The sequence below is a fragment of the Dasypus novemcinctus genome, chromosome 7, assembly GCF_030445035.2.
Source record: "Dasypus novemcinctus isolate mDasNov1 chromosome 7, mDasNov1.1.hap2, whole genome shotgun sequence".
In the NCBI taxonomy this organism is placed as follows: Eukaryota; Metazoa; Chordata; class Mammalia; order Cingulata; family Dasypodidae; genus Dasypus; species Dasypus novemcinctus.
Window position 1 is genome coordinate 110,191,649 of NC_080679.1, and position 23,488 is coordinate 110,215,136.

Below are 23,488 nucleotides of genomic sequence, written 5' to 3' on the forward strand. Positions count from 1 at the left end.
CATTAAATGGACAAATTCCTAGAAATGCACGAACAACCTACATTGGCTCTACAAGAAATGCAGGAACTCAACAGGGCAATCACAAGTAAACAGAGTGAATTAGTCATCAAAATTTTCCAGCCAATAAAAGTACAGGACCAGATGACTTCACAGGGGAATTCTACCAAACATTTCGAGAAGAATTAAAACCAATCCTGTACAAACTCCTCCAAAAAATTGAAGAGGAGGAACAATTGCCGAACACATTTTAAGAAGCCAACATCACCCTTATACAAAAGCCAGCTAAAGAAACTTCAAGGAAAGAAAACTACAGACCATTCTCTGTAATGAATATAGATGGAAAAATTCTCAACAAAATATTGCATATCAAATCAAACAGCATTTTAAAAGAATTATACCCCATGATCAAGTGGACTTTATTCCTGGTATGCAAGGATGGTTCAATACAAGAAAATAATATACCACCTTAACAAATTGAAGAGAAACCACATGATCATTGCAATTAATACAGAAAAGGCATTTGACAAAATCCATCATGCCTTCTTGATAAAAACACATCAAAAGATAGATAAAGAAAGAAAACTCCTCAATGTAATAAAAGACATATGAATATCCCACAGCCAATATCATACTCAGTGGGGAGAGGTTGAAAGTTTTCACTCTAAGATCCAAAAACAAGACAAGGATGCCCTGTTATTCAACTGTGCAAGAGAAGTTAGGCAAGGAAAAGAAATAAAAAGCATCCAAATTGGAAAAGAGGAAGTAAACTGCTCACTATTCATAGATGACATGATCTTATACTTAGAAAATCCTGAAATATCTACAACAAGTTTATTAGAGCTAATAAATTAGCTCAGCTAAGTGCCAGGGTACAAGATCAACACACAAAAACCAATAATATTTCTATATACTGGTAATGAGCAAGCTGAGGAGGAATCAAGAAAAACATTCCATTTACAATAGCAACAAAAGTACTCTAGGAATTAATTTAACCAGGAATGTAAGAATCTGTATTCAGAAAACTACAAAACATTGCTAAAAGAAATCAAAGAATACTGAAATAAAGGGAAGGATATTCCCTGTTCATGGATTATAAGACTAAACATTGTGAAGATGTCAATTCTACCCAAATTGATTTTTAGATCCAATACAATACCAATCAAAATTCTAAAAGCCTACTTAACAGAAACAGAAAAGAAAAAGAAAGGGGGCCCTGAATAGCCAAAAACATCCTAAAAGAGAAGAGTGAAGTAGGAGGACTCACATTTCCTGATCTTGATGGGTATTATAAAGCTACATGGTCAAAACAACATGGTATCAGCATAAAGATAGATGCATAGATCAATGAAATTGAATTGAGAGTTCAAAAATAGACCCTCACCTCTATGGTCAACTAATTTTTTTAAAAAGATTTATTTCCTACCCCCTCAACCTCCATTGTCTGCTTTCTGTGTCCATTAGCTGTGTGTTCTTCCTTGTCTGCTTGTATTTTCATTAAGTGACTCTGGCTACCAATCCTGGGACCTTCCAGAGTGGAAGAGAGGCACTCCTTGTCTTGTGCCACCTCAACTTCCTGGAGTGCTGCATCTCTTATTGTCTCTCTTCTGTGTTTTTGTTGAATCATCTTGCTGCACCGATTCTCTGCATGGGCCAGCTCGCCAGTGTGGCGCAGTACTCCACGTGGGCCAACACTCCACATGGGCCAGCTCTCTGCTTGGGCCAGCTTGCCATACCAGCCAACTAGCCTTCACCAAGACACCCTAGGTATCAAACCCTGGACCTCATATATGGTAAATGGGAGCCCAATTGCTTAAGCCACATCTGCTTCTCTATGGTCAACTAATTTTTGATAAGCCTATTGAACTACTTTTCTGGGACAGAAAAGTCTCTTCAACAAATGGTGCTGGGAGAACTGGATATCCATAACCAAAAAATGAAAGAGGACCCTTACATCATTGCCTATACAAAAATCAACTTACAGTGGATGAGAGACCTAAACATAAAAGCCAGGACCATAAAACTCCTAGAAGATAATGTAGGGAAACATCTACAAAATCTGTTGGTAGGTTAGGGTCTCTTAAACCTTACACCCAAAGCATGAGCAACAAAAGAATAAAAGATAAATGGGACCTCCTCAAAATTGCTTCTGTACCTTAAAAGACTGTGAACAGTATAAAAAGGCAGCCTTCTCAATGGGAGAAAATATTTGGAAATCATACATGCAACAAGAGTCTAATATCCATGATACATTAAAGAGATCATATAATTCAACAATAAAAAGAAGAATGATCTAATTAAAAAATGGGAAAAAACCTGAATAGACATTTTTCTAAAGAAGAAATACAAATGATAAGAGAAAAAAGAAAAAATGTTCAACATTACTGGCTATTAGAGAAATGCAAATCAAAACTAAAATGAGGTATTATTTCACACCTATTAGAATGGCCAGTATGAAAAAACAGAAAGCTGTACGTGTTGCAGAGATGTGGAGAGAAAGAAACATTTATTCCCTGCTGGTAGAAATATAGAATGATACAGCCACTGTGGAGGACTATTTGGCAGTTCCTAAGGAAGTTAGATATAGCTCTACCATGGCCTGGCAATACCACTACTAGGTATATATCCAAAAGAATTGAGAGCAGTGACACAAAGAGATATCTGTACACTGATGTCCATAGGGGCATTATTCATAATTGCAAAAAGTTGAAAACAACACATTCTTCAACTGAAGAATGGATAAGCAAACTGTGGTATATAGACATGATGGAATATTACTCAACTGAAAGAAGAATGAAGTCATGAAACATGACAACATTGGTGAACCTGGAGGACTTTATGTTGAGTGAAGCAAGCCAGACACAGAAGGACAAATATTGTATGATCTCGCTATTATGAACTAAATATAATGAGCAACCTCATGGAGTTAATAGCTAGAATATAAGTCACCAGAGAAGAAAATGTGGTTGGAGAATGGAAAGCTGAAGTTTAATCTGTGCAGAAGTGGTAAAATCTTTTTTGTAAATGTTTGGAAATGAATAGAAATGTCAAAAGCACATCATAGGATTTATAATTAATAGCACTGACATAGGGACATAATAGTGGTTTTTAAATTTTTGTATGTTTTTGTGTTTTATATATTCTTTTATTTTTAAAGACGTTTTAGATTACATAAATGTTACATCAAAAATATAGGGGATTCCCATATACCCCACCTTACCCTTCTCCATTAAGAAGATCTTTTATTAGTGTGGTACATTTGTTACAATTCAGGAACACATATTAAAGCGTTATTACTAACCATGGTCTATAGCTTACATTCTAGTTGGTTTCTGTGTGTGGTTTTTTAAATTTTTTTTTTCAATTTTTGGAGTAGGAAAATGCTCCAATATTGATTGAAGTAATGAATGCACAACTCTGTTGATTATACCAAATGCCTTTGATTATTATATACTTCAGATAAATCATATGGTTTATGAACAAAAAAAATAATAGGGTGGATTGAGGGTAAAGTACACCAAATATAAGATATGGACTATAGTTATTAGTAATATTTTGATGATGCTCTTTCATAATTTGTTACAAATGTTTCACAACAATGCGAGGTATTGTTAGTGATTTGATGTGTGGAAATCCTGCATGATGTTTTGCATGTTTGTTTTGTAAGTTCACAACTTTTACTATATACTTATTGTTTATGTATGTTCATGTATTAATGATATACTTCAACAATATTTTTAAATATGAAAAACAAGTAAATGCAGAAAAAGTAGGATGTTTGTTTTTTTAATTTTAGTATGGGTAAGGCTTGAATACAGACTTCAATCAGAAACCATGAATGAAAATTCTGGCTATTTTAAACAAAATTATCTTTGTAGCAAAACACCATGAAAAGGTAAAAAAAAACCAAAATGCTGGAAAAATATTTGCAACAAATATCATAGACAAATAGTTAATTTCTATTTTTAAAAAAGCTTCTAGTATCAAAGAAAAAAATTCTAAGTTCACAAAAGAAAAATGGGCAAAGGATATGAACATGCAGTTCACAGAGAAGGAATTTAAAATAGTTCCTAAGCATATGGAAGCTTTATTCATGATAGCAGAAATATCAATTAAAACTAAGATAACCTTTTTCACTTAGATTGACAAAATCAGTAAGTTTGATAACATACTGTTTAGCAAGAGGAAGGGCACTTACATTTCTGTAAATTAATATTCCTATGGAGAACAACCTGGTAGTATCTATTAAGATTTTCCTTTATCCAGGAATTCCTCTTTTATGAATTTACTTTACATATATACTCATACATGTGTAAAATGATCTCTATATAGATAATTGAATGCCACTTTATATCTAATAACAGAAGACTGCAAAATTGTAACTAGCCATCAAAAGAAGCTATTTGATTAACTAATGTCATATCAACACATTGTAATACTATGAAGCCAAAAATCAAATAAAAAAAGTGAGATCACTATATGTATTGATGTGGGACCATGTATAAGAGAAATTGTAGGGTGAAAAATACAAGGTACAGAAAAATGTCTATCTTAAGCATATAAAGTAAATATAGGTATGTGCTTAAAAATGCATAATGAGTCTTTAGAAATATAATAAAGTCTTACCATAGTGGCTTGACTCTGTGGGAGAGCAAAAAGGTGCCAGGTGAGAAAAATATATACAGCTTTTAGTTTTTACTACTCTTTGTACCATTAAAAATTGTTGACTATTTCCTGAAGTGATTTTTCCAGATTTGTCTATGTGTTTATTTATTCATGGAATGGTTTAATGAATTACTTTCTTATTTTTAAATCAACCTGGTATCCTGGAATAAACCCATCATGGTTATAGTGAGCAATGGTGGGTGTGTGGGTGGGGGAAGGAACAGAGTAACATTTAAAAAAATACAGAAAGTAGCAAAATAAAAAACTCTTGCCATATGGGATTTATAGGTGTTAACATTTTGTCATATTTTCTGTAAGCATTTTTGAAAATGAAAGAAATAAAATATTGCAGCTAAAAAAAAAAAGGCTATCAGGTCACTGTGCTGGTGCTAAAATTTCACATTATTATAAATATATATAATATACTTTATCCAAGAATCATCTTCATGAACTTTGATGGAAATTACAGTTTATAAATGCAAAGTATTATAAATGCACTAGAGAATCTTCTCTGTATAAAGTCTATTTTGTGTTCCATTGTTTCCACAAAACTAGGTTTATCTAATGCCAAACAGCATTGAGAAACCCAAATTTTCATTTAAAGCTTTTTGTTTGTCCTAATAACCCTCTCATCAGATAGCTCTGATTTCCCTCAGTATAGACCTTTTTCTTTTAATATATACCACACCCAAATGAAGTAACATATGGTAAATCATAAGGAGATCTCAAAGATCACCTACCACTTAACAGAAGAAAGCAAAGTTCACCTAAATTTTTCTAGGTCAGATAGACAGTAATAGATATTATCAAGGTCATCCCTTGATTCTAAACCTGGATTATTGGCATTGCAATACAAATTAAAAACAAGAAGAGATAAACAATGTATGATAGGATTTCCAGTTCCCCAGAACTCTCAAGTTGAAACAATGCGTCAGTTAAAGGACCTTTAAACATATACATTCTCCTGCATTGGCATTAGCCAGATATTATTGCAGGATTGTACTCAGTGACAGATGGTTGGGTCACTCAGTTACTAGAGGGATATAAATATTTCAAGACTGATTATATATGAGCCTTCAAATTAGAGGGTAAAAATATTTTTATAACCTAGCTTCCCTTGCATTAAGAAACTCCCCTTATATCCCCATAACCAAATGTCTAGGATATCTAGGCCTATTTATCTTCCAGAGGAGTCTCACAAAGTAAAAATAAAACTACAATAACTCACTTTAATGGACAATATTTCCAAGACTGTTCCTCGAATAAGACACTCATTTATTGGCACATTTCAGGTGCATAGAAGAGAAACATTCTCCCTTATATTATACAACCTTAAAGAAAACTGGTTGTGAAAATTGAGTGCATTGTTAGTAAAAGATTGGAGATTGAGGTGTCTGTCCCCATTTTGAGGGTGAAAACAAGTCTCTTGGACCCTGAGGTAACCTGGTGGTGTGTCATTGTATGCATATTTGTGAAGTGGTATGGTAATATACAGAGGCTATTTCTTGCATAGTTTAATTTGCAGATGAAGGATCATATCAGTAACAGGTGGTCAGAAAGACCCCTAATCTCCATTCTTCAAAACCCATTCTCCAATCTCATCGTCCAAGCCCTAAGTGTCACCTTCGATTCTTTGAGCATACAGGGGGTCCTACCTCCGGTCTAGTTTCCAGCCTCCTCAGGGCCAGCATAGAGCCGTCTACTTCAAGGCTGGCCGACTCCTGGTGACCGCTGCCCCTGAGGAGTGCTCTCTTCCACCTTCAAAGGACTGAACTTTCTTTTGTCTGGAATGACAATAGTTAACAAAGAAAGAGTCATCATCTTAGATCAACTTTTGCTCTCAGTCCTGGAAGAAACATTTCCCTAAAGGATGAAAGAAAAAAAAAATTACTCCTGCCACTGTTGGATATTGAATTGAAGAAAGTGGTGGGTTTGAGGAAGTCTGGAAGTCTGTCACGTTTCTGGGCTACGAGTCTGTTTGGCTGGCAGGACCCCTTGCCATGAGGAGCAGGGGCTGTGAACCAGATTTGGCAGAAAAGATCAAGGCTTTATTATGTATATGTTCGATCTGAGATGAGAGCTATCTAAAGAGAGATGCCAAGTTGGCAGTTGGATAATTGTGTCTGGAGCTCAGTAGAGAAACCTGGACTAGGAACAAATATCTGGAAGGTTTGAATGATAATGATACAGAGGCCAGTAAAAGCCATGGGAGTACGTGAGACTATTTAGGGAAATGGCACAGTGAAGACAGATTTTTTAAAGCCTGCATAAAGGAGGACGACATGGCAAAACTGTTGAGTAAGTGCATAAATTTAGAAGGAGAATGAGAAGAATGTGGCATCAAGAAGGTAAGAGAGACAGTGTTTCAAAGAGACAATGGTCACAGCATCAATTTTTCCACACATTAGTAAGTTGAGAATTTATCCCACTTTAACCTCCCAGACTACTGGCCAGTCACACAACTTTTTATTTTCCTAAAGGTACCATGATCTCTCTCACCTCTGGGCTTTCAGTCTGCCTGGAAAAAACTTCCTCTTTCTACTCTTAGGTTAGTTGTTGTTCATCCTTGAGGAATCTACTTAAAAGGTACTTTTCTCTGGTGAGCCTTTCTGATTCTCCACCCCCAGGACACATTGGAGAATCCTTATCATAGGATTCACTACTCTTTGTTACTACTACTTTTTGTTGTTTACTTGTCATTCCTTTCCATTGAGCTGTAACCTCCCTGACACCCATGCTTCTTTCTTACACCAGTGTATCCCTAGTACAATAACTGGCACCTGGTAAATTACACAGCATAAATATATGTTGAATTAATAAATAGAAGGAAGATTTTATTTAAAAAGCACCAATCTTGACAACATTTTTTATTAGAATAGTTGTAGGTTTATAGAAAAATGATGTAGAAAGTACAGAGTTCCCATATTATTCTCCCCATACATACATGTTTTCCCTATTGTTCATATTTTACACTAGTGTGGTACCTTTGTGGCAATTGATGAAACAATATTAATTATATTATTAACTATGGTGCATTATTTACATACATGTTCACTCAGTACTATACAGTTCTAAGGGTGTTTTTAAATTTTTATTGTAGTAACATATATATAACCTAAAATTTCCAATTTTAACCACTTTCAAGTATACAATTCAGTGGTGCCAATTGCGTTCACAATGTTGTGCTACCATCACTACCATCCATTAATGCCTACTTGTTCGAGTTTTTGTTTGGCAGGAGAGGAAAGATTTGACTTTTTTTCCTGTTTCTTCTTCTTCCACTCCGGATGTTCTTTCTCATTCTCTTTTGAGGCAAATATAATTCTCTTCATCTTCCCATGTTAATCTATTCCTATTCGTACATTCATTGTTGTATTTTCTATATTCCGATGAATATCATAAATTCGTCTTTGACCCCCAACCCCTTCCTGTGATAAAGACCTATAGATCCATCTGTCAAATATTTCCAGTTGGATATTCAATAGGCCCCTAGGTTCAATATAACCAATAATAGGAGACATTTTCTCTAACCTATCCCTCCAGCTATATCTACCACCTCAGACATTGGCTTCTAAATTTACCTGTCACCTAAATTGCTGGGATTCATCATAGACTTCTGTGACTTTTTACCCACCATATTTATTCAATAATCAATTTCAATTTTCTTCATATTTTGGCAATTTTTGTTCGTTTTATTTTCCCAATGCTTTAGACTATATGTTTATTGTTTTTTAAGTGGTTTTCTGAAGAGCTTCTCTCTCAGAGTTCTCCAGAGAAGCAGAATCAAGAGGATATATGCAGATATAAAGAGATTTCTTTTAAAGAATGGACTCATGTGATTATGGGGGCTGGCAAGTCCAAATCTATAGGGCAGACTGATGGACTGGACACTCAGATGTGAGTTTATGTCGTAGTCTTGAGTCAGAATTTCTTCTTTTCTGGAAAACCTCCGTTTTCAAGATATTCAGCTAATTGCATGAGGCATCCATACACATTACTGAGGTTAATCTCCTTTACTTAAAGTCAACTGATTATAAACATTAGTCATTTCTACAGAATAGCATCACAGCAACATCTAGACTAGTATTCGGCACCATTGTCTTGCCAAATTGACATATAAAGTTAACTAGCATAGCCTCCTCATCTGATTTCTCTGCCCCTATGCTTATTACCTTTCAGTTTATTCCATATATTGCTGAGTTGCCTTTCAAAATGGCTTGCTTCCACTTCAATTGCTTCAAATACCTTTCAAATACCTCACTGCGTTCCCTTTCCATAAAACTTCAGCATGGCAGGAAAGGCTCTTCCTCTCATGGTTCCTGCCTCCTGCTTGGTGTTCATGCCTTATTGTACCTACTCTAGTAACCACATTTGTAGTTCTCTGAACATGCCCTATGTGTTTTATACCATCACAATCATGGACACGTATTTTCTCTGCCTGGAATGTCTTTTGGGACTCTTATCAAAACTGATGATTACTGAAAAATGCAGTCGGTTGTCAGTTCATTTGTTAAGCATTCTATGCTCACCTCAGTCAATAAAGCCTTTTCCGGGATACCATTCTACTGGAGGCAGGGATTAATTATTACATCTTATCACTGAATTACCTTGTTTTGGCTTTTTTTTTTCTTTTTTCTTTTACCTACTCTATTGCAATTTTTTTTTTTTTGCATTCAGGGTGCTAGAATTACCTTTGTATTTTCAAGATCTAGCACAATATAGATGCTCAGTAAATGTTCTATAGAGTGAAATGAGATAGATTCTTGAAATAGTATTATTAGGAATTTAAAAGCTGGTTTCACTCTGTTAAAATTTAGTTTTTTCTGCAGTTAGAGTCTTTATTCACCAAGGTACTGAAACACCATGTTTGAAATTAATCAGGGCTAAAAATGCCATTATTTCTAATGCAATATTGGCATTCGACTAGGAAGTGTTTTTCATTGATGGTGGTGGTGGAGAGTTTACCCACATAGTTATGCTAGCTGAATTGGTTATCTTGTTAGGGAAACATTAGCGGCATCAGGTTTCTCCTAAAATGAGTCAAAATTTAGAGGTATAGAATATTTATTGGAGGTAAAATATTGAAAAATAAGAGAATAATACTAAACTATCAGCTAGAAAATTATTTAGTATTGTAGCATATCATTTTCTCATGCATAAACCGTAAATTCAAGTCTGAAAAAAAATCTTATAAATCCCTGTGACAATGGAGAATGGAATTAAAATCCAAGTGAAATTAAATTCTGGAAGATTAATGTTGCCTGTTATATTTTGATGGCAACAATAAACATAATGCAATTTTGTTAACTTACTGCTTTACAATGCAAGTTGATAACCAACAATGGTATGATTTTAGTGCAGGTAACAAGCTACTTGTGCTTCAGTGTTCCAGTAGGTAAGGTAACCTGAATTGCAGTAATGAAGAGGCACTTAACTCATTAATATTTTATAGTGTCTTTAATAAAATTAAAATTGCTTTAGAGTCCCAAGTATAGTCAGCAATTATATGAGGGACCTGTTGTCCATTTGTTTAAACTACATGCCTATCTAACTACCTTTAATTTTATCTTCACATAAATATTATATAGTAAGTATATACTGGTAAGGCTTCTATTACACATTCAGACTTCTTATATGTTGCAGACTCTTTTGAAGATATATTTTGTTTGTAAATATTTGGTGCCTCCAATATTTATATTGAGCGTCTCCAAACTTTTGAGAAGAGCTATTATTTATCTACTTGTCGAAAGTCAGACAAATTTACCTGTCCTTAACTCCACAATTATGCAACTCTGCTGTATTGGTAAGAATCTTCAATCAAATCCTTAGACTATTGGTTCCCAAAGTCCCTGGATCATCAACGCCAGCATTACCTTGGGCCTTGATGGAAATGCAAATTCTCTGTCCAGCAATCTATTTTAATAAGTTTTCCTGATGATTCTGCTGCCCACTAAAAGTTGAGGTCCACTGCTTTTAAGAAAGTAGGTTAATAGAATTCTGGAGTCTAAAGGAAATTTAGAAATTAACTATTTACTCTCATTTTCTACATGATGTCAACAATGATTAAATGACTTGAAGTTTAAGTCAACGCTATAGATAATCAAATTCTTAAACTTCTGGTCCCATGCAAGCTTCTAATCCTGGGAAAACTATGAAGCACTGAAATATGTAATCCTTAAAATTGGAGATACACACAGACACAAATATGTAAAGTAATTATAGTATTACTTTTTAAAGGAGCTTCTAAAATTTTTGTTAATTCCCAAATGAATCCAATGTTAGTACTTTATGAGCAGTAGTCCATATTGCTTCATATTTTAAGAGGTAGATTTAATGAGGTTTTGTACTCCATGTGCTAGATGTCATAGATCTAGATAGACAGAAAGAACATGGTCAATATTAATCATATTAATTAAATAATTTATACCTAGGAACCCATTTCAGCCAAATATAGAAAAATAATCTCTTTTGTTATAAATCATCATCGAGCAGTATTTTAAAATGTAAAGATTTACATTTCAAACCATATATATTTAATTAATCACATATTTTGAGAGAAAATGACTAAAAATTAAAATTTTTAGAAAAGGCTTCTATGCAATTGCACTAGGAGTTAATTTAATATTTATATAGAATTACTTTTTTCCCTAGTGCAGTCAGATATAAAGGATAGTCAGCACCTTCCTAATTTATGTATGTGCATGAATAGACATACTACTTTTCAGAAATTAGAATATTCACAATGCAAAAGCTCTGTTTCCCTAAAGAAAAGGTAGAAGAAATGAATGAAGACAGGTCCCCCATAACGAGCTGAAATCATGCCAAAAGGAAATTGCATTTTCCAAAGAAGGTCTTGTTGAAGAAAACACAAGACACTAGTTAAATAAATCATAGTCCCATTTCAATGAGCCCATCTGAACAAAACCACATGCAGTAGCTTCATTACCTTGGAAGATGAGTCAAATCCATGGGGTTTCCCAAGGAGCTCAAATTTAATTTTCAGTCTTACTTTGATTATTAATGTGTTTGGTCAAAGAGGAAGTTAAAATATCTTCATGAAAAAGAGTCAGAAATATATATGCTATGCTTAATCAAGCCTATCATTCCCTCCTCACACACTGCCACTGCCTCCTTAAGATTCCCAATAAACAAGTCAACACAAGCTAAATGTACTTTATATTTTTTGCTTAACTTTCCCATTTCATATCAAGTCAAATAATGTGTCAGATGGCTCCACAGAATTAGGTTATATACTTTTGAAACCCTATTATTAAGATAATAATACATTTTCACAGGGTTTAAAATGGTCATAAAGTTTAGGCTACCAGCTTGAATTCTGAGTGTGAGAATGTTTTTCTTTGAGCCTAGTTTGGACTTATAGCATCCTGGAACCCTATGACTTCCCTTCAATAAATCACAAAAGGAAAAGTAGTCTGTAAATTTTGAGGAAACTGGAATCTTTGTTTTCTACATCCAATTATAAATAACACTGTAGTTATAATATTGGTTTGAGTTAAAGCAGGTTAAAAGTCAAATATGCCCCACTCTAGATCAAATGTTTACGATAATAATATACTGGCCCAATGTGTGATTGGAATCTGTTATTCTTGAGATTTATAAGACATATTATAGTCTCTCATTTAGTGCAGACAAACCCAACTTTACGGTAGTTCTAGCTCAAAGACATATTCTTTCTAGTACCCCTCAGGGCTGCAGATGTTTGAGCAATAAAATAGTATTTGTTAATTATTTACAACTAAAATCCTCCAATGTATATGATGTATTAGATAGGAAATACGAAAAAAATCCCAAAAGTATCTCTCTCTTCAAAAAGCATGTAGTAATTTAAAGTTTGTGCCTATATATGGTCCCATAAAAATTTATACAGGAAGAAATTAAATGTATAAAATGATTTATGGGTGGATTAAAAAAGCTTGCAAGTTTGGGATTTCATACATCTTCATGAAAACTGTTATAAATCTCTGTAACCTAAATTGCTTATACTAGTTCTACAGAAACAGCATAAACAGAGAGAGCAATTATCTGTAATAAACTTTTTCTTTAATATTGTGGCAAAATCGTTTTCTTAACACACTTGTCATAATACATTGTGTGCTCTCCCGTAGTCAAATACTGCACTAGTTGCACACGCCTTTTGCAATTGTACAGATAACTGTGGTTACTGGGGATAAGCCCATGTGGTCATAAGGGCGAGAGCAAAATATTGTGAGGAAAACATCTTTAGTTACTTACATGTATCCTTTGGAGGCTAACACAATTTTTACAAGAAGAACCTTGCAGTTTATACTATTTATAGAGAAAGTTTCAAAATAATATGTTATATATACACGCACACACACACACACATATATATACACAAATATAAATTCATTAAATAGGCTCCAGATTCTATAAAGCACTTTTATACAATTCAAAATATTAAGTGAGTTGAACAACAAAAACACAAACCACTGAGGTAAACCTTAATCTGTGTTTCTAAGTTTTAATAATAATCTTTACTTTTAAAAGATCAATTTAAAAACATTAATGCATTAAAATAAGGTTAACTTTAATACTGAAATTCCCAGTGACCATCCCGCAACCAAAGTTAGAAAACGTGCAACAACACTAAATGTGGGCTTTTCTTCCCAGGAGTATTTTAATGGTTTTTAAAAGAACATGTGGAGTGTCTCTTCAAAATAATTCAGCTGTATCTGCTCATTACAGATCCATTTTAAAATCCTTTACACAGATGTATTTAAGATAGTTGTACTGATCTCCCTGGAGGAAGAAAAGAACAAATGAGCATCAGATGTTGGTAAACAACTTGAAGGTGGGTAGAATGAGGTAGAATTTTCCTATAGAGAAACTTGTTTCATTTTTTGCTTTGAGAATAAAAAATAAACCAGTCTCATGGTTCTTCCCTTTTACCACATCCTTCTTTTTAAAATCTGAGGGAAGGAGGACTTTCTCCTTGCATGAAGTTACAAATGTGTATTATAGTGGTTTGAAGCTCTGTGTACCCTAGAAAAACTTGTTCTTCAATTTAATCCATTCCTGTGTGTATGAACTCATTGTTACGTAGGAATTTTTTATGAGACTATCTCATTAAGGAGCCACCCATCTCAATCAGGATGGGATGGGTATTAATACTATTACTAGAGTCCTATATGAGATAATGAAATTCTGACAAAGAAAGAGAAAGCCACAGAAGCAGGAAGCTAAAACCAGTCTTAGCCATACAAACTCATTTGTACTTAATATTTCCCTCTTTTGGTCTAGGTATTTTTCCAAATGCATCACTAGCTGGCTCTTGGTAATAATTCCTCAGTGCCAGGGAGGGTCATCCCTAGGAGTCATGTCCCATACCTGGGGGAAGGTAGTGAGCTTATATACTGAGGATGACTTAGAGAGAGACCTCATTTGAGCAACAAGGAGGCTGTCAGGAGATAACTCTTAGGCAATATATAACACTAGGCAAAGTTTCAGTTTCACAAGAGAAGGTTCTTAAGTACAAGCATCAATGTCAAGGTCCTGGCATATTGGTCTCCCCTCCTTTGCTGAGAACTGCCTATGTACTCTAGGGAATTTTGCTGCTGTATTAGAGAATGTAGCATGACTTCCCTTGATGGGAATTCAATATTCTTTTGGTTATTGTGTGGGTCTCCACAAACTGAGATAATGCCCAATGACCACTTGAAAATATTCATATTCCAAAGAGGCATGCTCAAGTACCTTCTTCCCTATCCATCCCTCATCACTGACATCCCACACCAGTGATCCTCCCCTGCCACAATTGCAACCCTTCTGCAATCCAAAACCTCACAAAAATCGAAGCCAAAAAATATAATAAATAAAAATAACCAAAAATAAAATAATAAAAATAACAAATAAAATTTTAAAAATTTCATTGTTTTTTTCACTGTAAGGTATGTTATCTTTTATGTACAGTGACAATTTCTTCTATACGTTCCCCCAATTTCTTAAATTTTTTTGCTTTATTTTCAAAGATGCTTTAGGTTACAGAAAAGTCATATAGAAAATAGAGGGAATTCCCATATATTTTTGTGATATTGTGCCATAATGTATTTTGTATATAGAAATAAAATGTCTTTTTGGTGTCCAGAGGGTGGAATGTATGATCTGAAGCTGTATGTAGCGAAGGAAAACATATTCTTGAAGTTAATCCATTCTTGTGATTGTGAACCATTTTAAGTAGTATCTTTTGATAAGGTGCGACCCACCTTAATCAGGATGGGAGTCCTTAATCAAGATGAAATTAAGACAGAGAAAGAGAAAGCCATGGATACAAGAAGCTAAAATCAACAGAACCCAGAAGAAAAGGAAGAGACCAGTAAATGCTGTCATGTGCCTTACCATGTGGTAGAGGAGCCAAAGATCACAGGCAGATGGTCTTTGAGAAGAAAGCATTGCCTTGGTGATTCCTTTTAGACATTTCTCCATCCTCAAAACTGATTCAATTATTTCCCATTATTTAACCTAATCCATTCCATGGTTTTTGCTTTGAATACCCTAGGACACTAAAATGTACAAAACTCAGACACATACACATCCAGGGAGGTAATTTCCATGAGTGACAAGAGCCAGGGCAGCTTGAAAAAGGTGGTAAATGAGAGAATAGATGAGTTGGCCACAGAAGACAGCAGCTTTTCATGACCAAGAAGAAGATGACTGGATAATTGAGGGCCAGATTTTCCAACATTTCAAATTTTAAGTTACTTCTTATGGTCTTTAAACTTTGCCTCAATTAAAAACAAAAAGGGCTCATTACCCAAAAATGTTTTCCCTCTCCTTTTCAGTCTTTCACCTAGGCTCAAGCTCAGGGAATAAAAATGGAAGTAGGATGTGGCAGTTTGATGTTATTTATGAATCCCAAAAAAGAGAAGGGTTATGTTTGTTAATTGGTTTGTACCTCGGGGTATGATACGCTTCAATTATATTAAAATCAAAGGTTTTAAGTTTACTTGATTAAATCAATTTAGGGTTTTTGTTCAAACACATCAGTAAAGTGTGATTCACTTTAAGTCCCTGCCCCCTTTGTGGGCACTTAAACAGGCATGCACTCAAGAAAACACAAGAAGAAGAGGGAGAGAACTTGTCACTTTTGATCCTGAAGCCCTGGGAAGAGATGAGCCATGCACCTGATAGGCTGCAGCTGAGCAGCTGAGCAGCTGAGAAAGCCTGGAAAGAAACAAGCCCTATGCCAGACTGATATAGAAAGCCCTGAGAGATCAGCCCTATGCCAGCCTACAGCAGAGATCAGAAGAAACTAGGCCCATGGAGCCTTAAGAAGAAGAATGAAGGAAAGACCAGACAGAGATCAAACGCCATCTTGCTTCAACACATGGCAAGTGACTTTGGTGAGGAAGCAAACTTGAGTTAGACTCTTTAGGGTCTTAGGCCTTTATAAAACCAACAGATTTCTGGTACTTTGCATCAGCATCCCTTTAGCTCATACATGGGCATTCCACATTGTCATTATATTCTAAAGAAATATCTTTTAGGTTAATATTCATTAGTGTACTCACACTTCTAACAACTTGGCCCTGAATATGAATGTTCTTTAAGAGCAATAAGCACTTTCTAAGCCTATGACATGGTTCTTTGTGCTGTGGATGAGAATAAAGAATAGAACTAGTGCTTAATATTCAGGCTTAAAAGGTACAACATAAAATATCTGTGATGCATCAACTAATTTATTTTATATGATTATAAATTTTCAAATAAATGTACTAGTATATATAATGATGCTTGAGATGCCTTTTTTCTTTGCCTCATTAAAGAGTTGTCTATTCTTTATTGACATGTTACCTCTGACTAATAAAATATAAAATAGTCTCTAATCATATAACAGTATTTACTCAGTTCCTGCTTTATGAGCTAGCAGCAGTATATCTATATTTAAGGATACATTATAGTTTCCATAATTCACTGTATAATATTGAGGGATAAAAGTAAGATTTAGAGTAAATGATTTGTGTTTCTGTCTCATATTGCTGTGTGACCTTGCACAGATGGATTAATTTCTGAGCTTTGATCATCTAAACTATGATGGAAAGATCATAATCATTCTAATCCTACTTATGAGACAGTTTGGATGAATGCTCTTTGTCAAATACACAAATTTAACAAAGAAACTAAGCAAAAAAAAACTTGAAGCAAAGTAAATATGGACATAGTCTTTAAAAGACTTGTTAAAGATAATCCTCCAAATATTTTCACCCATTTCTTGATATTGAAATATAATTAATTTTTTAATCTGTTGTACACCATCATTTTGGGCAATTTTCTTTTAAAGTTGTCTACTATTCTTAAAATTACTTCCTCAATACTGACTAAATAAATTTGGGGGTTTTTAACATTCACTTGACTACTATCTAAATGTACTTATGGTAAAAGCAATTTTTTCCTTGAAAAGAAAAGCAACTTTAATTGAGTTGAATACCATACATGATCCTCAAGTTTTCCCTGATACCTTTCTTGTGACCAAATAAATCAAGTGCTTATTACCCTGCTTTTATAAGACCATTTGTATCTACTCTGTGTATGATCCATTTTGAAAAGTGTACACAGAAAGTGTTACAGCTCATTCAGATTCAGAAAGACATCAACTTAGAATCATAACAATCCATACATCATTGGAGACAATGCTACTGATTTCATATGGAGCTCAACAGGCCATCACTCTTTGTCCTGAAATTGCCAAGATCCATTGTCTCATGTTTATAACATTTAAAAAATAATTAAATTAAATAAAGATGTTTAGAAGCATTTTTCTTTCACCAAAAAAGTACAATGCAACAGAAATAGTGCATGACAAGTTTGAGTTCAACAAGAATTAAAATTGATATGTGATAAATCACTGTGGAATGGAACCTTCAATAGAAAGCAGTGAAAGGTTTACTATCAGCTTTTGGCTTTATATATATAATTAGAAGAGGTATCCATCCAAAGAGGAATAAACCTGGTAGTTGTCAAAGTCGGTAGCTATATGACACGAGAATATCTGGAGATGATAGATTGCAATCCCATTTTTCACTTTTAATTCAGATATTTTGGCATCAGAAAGCAACAAGAAACATTTTGAAAATATATTGAGTTTTTTGGACTAGAATTTCCTGGATGAATCAAATCAATATTAGGAAATTGTTCAACCTAAGTGCCTCTCTGCTAAGTGAATAGAAATTACTAGGCCAAATCCTATGGTAGATTTAGCTACTCCCATCTGAAAAAAGCAGCATAACATGATTGAAAGGAAATAGCTTTTAAAATCACACACTCCTATTTTGGGTTCCCAAAACTGACATTTACAAGCTATAAAACCATGGATAAATAATCCCTCTGGTTCTAAAGGCCGCCTGCTCTAAAATGGGGATAGAAATAAAATAATAATAATAATAAAAATATCTCACTAGGCTGTTTAGGATTAAAAAATAGTTGGAAAAACAAGTGTCATATAATAGTTGTTCTTGTTTTATTATTCCCAAATGAGAGGCATAATTAGCATTCATTGTCTACCACATCCTAAAGTGCTTTCAGGGTTCCTCCCAACATGTTCTATGTCCCAATTTACCAGAATTACCAAAGGAAGCTCAGGCTTTTTGGTTCGTTCTTCATTTGTCATATTCTTTTCTTTATGGCTTTGTTTGTTTCTCTCTTAATTTGACTTAAACTTCCATGCAACCAGAACTCTGGTAGTAAATCTTCCCCTGTGCCCTTGGGAACCCATGACCTGTCATTGGCAAAATCCCCTATATCCTCAGTAGAATGAAAGTCTGACTTCGGTTTTAACATTTGACTGTTTTCAGATCCCACGCCTCACAACCTTGTTTGTATGGAGGGACACGTTTAATATTTTATTATGGTGATGGTTTCAGAGGTACATACATATTGTCAAAACTTTTCAAATTGCATGCTTTAAACACATACAGTTTAAAGTATTTCAACCATACTTCAATAGAACAAAAAATACACAAATAACCACTTCTGTCTCAGCTGTCCCAGTTTCTGCTCTTCTTCTCTACTCCTTAGCAAAACTTTATGGTTATTCCGATACTTGATAACTTAAATCCTCAAATACCATATCTTCTCCCTCCTTCCAAAACCTTTTTTATTGTAGTGGTCATATAATTTCATTGTATGGTAATTAAAATTACACAAACACAATTTTTCATACTCCAGTTATTTGGGAATTACCAGTTTTAACATTTTGCAATGTTATTTTTCCACACATAATATGTAACTTTATATATTTTTCTATGCATAATATATATTTTTTCTCAAAATAAAAACACTCCTCTTTTAAATACTAATTAGGATTTTTTTCCTCATCACACTTTTGATATCATGCTCCTCAGAGTTATCAGTATCAGCCATATTATCAAATCTAACGGTAAAATTTCACTTCTCATCATACTCAAATCTCAGTTGTCAGTCCTGGGATAAGGAAGGAGTTATGGGTACATTGCCTCCCCTTTCCACAATCTATAGGCCAAGCTTGGCCTGGACTTTGAACTGAGCCAAAGGTTTCTGAGCCCCTGGGCAGAGGTGGGGGATAGCTGAGGTTGCCACCTTCCCCTAAACCTGTGCATATGTGCCTCATTTTCCTTTAGCTGCTCTAATTCTGTTTGCTCATTTGCCTCATGCTACCGCCAGGGGGTGCCTCCAGATATGGGAGGCTTTCCCTCCATCCCTTGGGGCATGAGGTTGCTTGGCCATGCCCCAGGGCAGCATCTCCTGCCTGTGCCCAAACATAGGAGCCTGGCTGAGAGCACATCCCTGTCCCTCTTTCCTGTTGCCAATTTATAACAGCAAATAAACCAAGTAAACATTTGGCACAACTGATCATTTCTTCCTTCTTGCAATATCCTACAGTTTGTTTCTGGGACACTACATACTACTGGTTTCCTGCTTACCTCACTTATTTCTTTAATCATCCTTCTCTTCTAAATTTCTAAAATTTGTTGTTCCCAGAGTTCAGTTCCGGACTTCTCTCTTATCTGCATTCACGCTGTGGATGATTGCATCCTGCCCTGTGGGTTTAGTATTATCAATAGTCACAATAACTAATGCATTAATATCTCCAACATGGACCTCTGCCCTGAATTCCTGATTTGCATGACCAATTGCTTGGTCTGTTTGGATGTTCAAAATGAATCTCAAAGTTATCTAAATTTTACAGATGAGGAAAATATGAGAGGATAAACAATTTGCCCAAGTCACAGAGCCAGTAAGTGAACTATCTAAATCCAGAATCCATTTCTTAACCAGCAAGCCCTGCTGCCTCTCTGGAAGCTGTACAAAGCAAATGTATAGTATTCTAATAAATACTATATTTTTCCAACCATAATGAATTTTTATATTTACACATTTAACTTTTATTTTGAAGTAACTATACATTCATAAGAAGCTATAAAACTCGTTCAGACACATCCTGTGTACTCTTCACCTGGTTCCCCCAATAGTTATGTTACATAATTACAGTATAATATCAAATACAGAAAATTGACATTGGAACAATACGTGTATAAAGTTCCATGCCGTTCCCCAACCTGAAATGGCTCCTTCTTCTGTTTGCTTATGGTTTTTGTTCATTGTCTGTTTGGTTTATTTGCTCTTTGTCTGCTCATTGTCTGTTTGTTTCTTCTTTAGGAGTCACCAGGAACTGTACCCAAGACCTCCCACATGGAAAATAGGTGCCCAAGTGCTTGAGTCACTTCTGCTTCCTGCTCATATTTTGTTTTTGTTGGTTTTGCTTGCTTGTCATTGTTTGTTGTGTTGCTCATTGTTTTTGTTTTTGTTTTTTATTATTATTGTCTGCTCATTGGTTTTGCTCAATGGCTGCTCATTGTCTGCTCATTGTTTGTCTGCCTTTTTAGGAGGCACCAGGAAGGAAACCTAGGACCTCCAAGTGGGAGGTGGGCACCCAACTCCCTGAGACACATCCACTCCCCTCCATTCCTTTTTATAACATGTTGATCCCTATAACCACCAAATCATCCCACAAAGACTGTTCTAACGCTAACAGCATTCTCCCTGTGCTCCCCCTTTATGATACCTGTTCCCCTAGTCTCTAATTCTTTGAAACTACTCGTGTGTTTTCCATCTCTATAATTTTGTCATTTCAATGTTTTATAAAAGGTATGTGACCTTTTACGACTGCCTTCTTGACTCATCCTGATGCCCTTGATCTTCATCCAAGTTGCTGTGTGTGTCAATAGTTCATTCCTTTTTATTTCTGAGTTGTATTCCACCCTTCAAGTATCATTTATGACTTTTTCTTCATATCAAATAACAGAAGTCTGAAAGAGCAACACAGAGCTGTCCATGATTAAACACATGTTTTGAAAGCTACAAACAGACTCTGTTATCCCCCCAAAATCTGATCTTGATATACAGAAAAAATTAATAAAATTCTTAAAGGCATCTTTTTCAAAAGGATGAATTTCAAACTATGTGTTGGTTAAGCCATGTTAGACAATTTAAGATAAATTTCAAATAAACTAAGTAAATTAATGTTTATAAATGACCTGCCATGAGTCTCTCTATAAATTTGCAGTTGAGCCTTTCAAATGATCACTGGCCACTGCCTGGAGTGAGCACAGGGACACTGCCCCTGTGCTCACTGTGACTCCGCCCCTGTGACAAGCCCCAGAAGAGCCACACCTTGCTCAAGTCACTTGTGATATGATGCATATCACAAATGACTTCCTCCCAGTGACAGGTGACCTCCTCCCATTTTTTTTTTTACTTTGCTTTGGAAGCATGGGCAGTGAAGGCAAGGAAGATGGCTTCTAGAGTCCTGGGAGTAGGGTATGGATGGGACATTCAGTGTGCTTATAATTATTTATTTGAGATCATTTGCTTCTGGACTTGTCTGTGTGTCTGGGTCAGTTCCTATGTCCAAAGCAGTCAGGGTCTGCTGTGGCCAGTCTTTCTATTCAATTGTTTTGCTAAGAAGGATTTGCACATATACCTCCTAATAGCTCTATCTGAGTGATGAGTTATCAGCTACATAATAACATTGTGGTGGAGATGGAGCCTCATTTCCTCTTCTGGGAGTTTGGCCTGAGGGTGTATATGAAATATTGAGCTAGATGTCCATAAGATTCAGTTGGGCATGAATCTCACATGATCTTTAAACACCTGCATTTTTGCATTTTCATGTCATCATGTCACATGTCATCATGATCATGTGAAAACCATGCCAAAAGAAACCCTGGAAAACCATACTCAACTTGGGAAATACATCCTTACCTGGTTTTTTGTATGTGACAATTATTGTGATTATTGTAATTAGTTATGGCATAAGATTTTTAGGGCATGGAAACACTTTTATTGGAATCTTTATTCTCATTTAGATTCTTAGTAGCATTCTGCATTAAAAGACCTTATGTCATAAATTTGAGCTAACATGATTCTTAAGATAGTTTATAATGCTTAATAATCCTTTTTTCTCAACTGATAATAAATATCACTTTTATTGTACATATACACCATATAAGAAATAAAATTATTCAGTTGAACAATATCAGTGCCTTAATAATACTGGTGAAGACTTCTAGCTCAAGATAACTTTTAGACACAGTTGTATGTGTTCCCTTTCTTCCAAGACCCTATAAATGTGTCAGTAAAGGAATGGACAAAGGACAAGGGAAAGAAACCCCTAGCAGCAACAAAGAGAAAAAGAGACACCATTTTAATGCATTTCAAAAGGCAAAAATTTGATGGAACCAGGAAATAGGTGAAAAAAAAAGTAGAATAATATGAGTAATATACACCAGGCCAAAATGATGTAGAATGGAGCTCAAGTAAAGAACTAAAGAAAGTCTTCAGTATTAGTTTCCCCAGCGCTGTCTGGTGGGTGAGAAAGGGGCTGAAGGAGGGACATTCAGTGAATGGCTGTCTGTGAAACACCTTTTCTAGGGCTTTCCTTCTCTACCCTTCATCAGCCCTCCTCCATTCCCTCTAATTCCTCTAGGAACTACCAGCAATCTCATGTTTTCTCCTAAGGAAAACCAGGCGATATTGTGTAAAAAATATTTAACTGTCTCTGGATAAACTGTGGCTTCCATTGCTAGCATAGACATGGAAGAGTGAACTTAGAATGTCGAGGGTAGATAGTCTAATGTCCAGTTCTCTACCTGCTAAACTCATACTAGTTATCAAACTTTTCCAGGAAATGTAAAAGATCAGGTACAGCTGATAAAAGGAAACAAATGGAAGGGGACTACTGTGATGATATTTTCATCTTGCATAGTAGGAAGCTGTTATGGATTGAATTATGTCCCCACAGAATGTTATTTTCAAGTACTAACCCCTAGTCCTGTGCAATAAGATCTTGGAAGATGTTATCAGTTAAGGTGAATCCAAACTAGATTAAGGTGGATACTAATACAATATGACTGATGTCCTTGTGAAGATAGGAAATGTGAACATAGTCAGTAGGAGAGAGACAAAGAGAGTGAGGGAGAGACATGTGACAGAGGCAGAGATTGAGTAAGGCTCCCACAACCCAAGGAACACCACAGAGAGTAGGCCACCCACCAGGAGCCAGGGGACAGACATCAGTGATTCTCCCCTTCAGGATGGTCCTACCAACACCTTGATTTTGGACTTTGGTCTCCAGAACTGATACAATATATTTCTGCTTTTAAGCCAACTAGTCTATGGTACTTTGTTACAGTGGCCCTGGCAAATTAAGACAGAAGGCAAGTGAGAATATTAAAAGGAAATGTGGGGAGAGTGGATGTGGCTCAAGCAGTTGAGTGCCTGCCTCCCACATGGGAGGTCCCAGGTTGGGTTC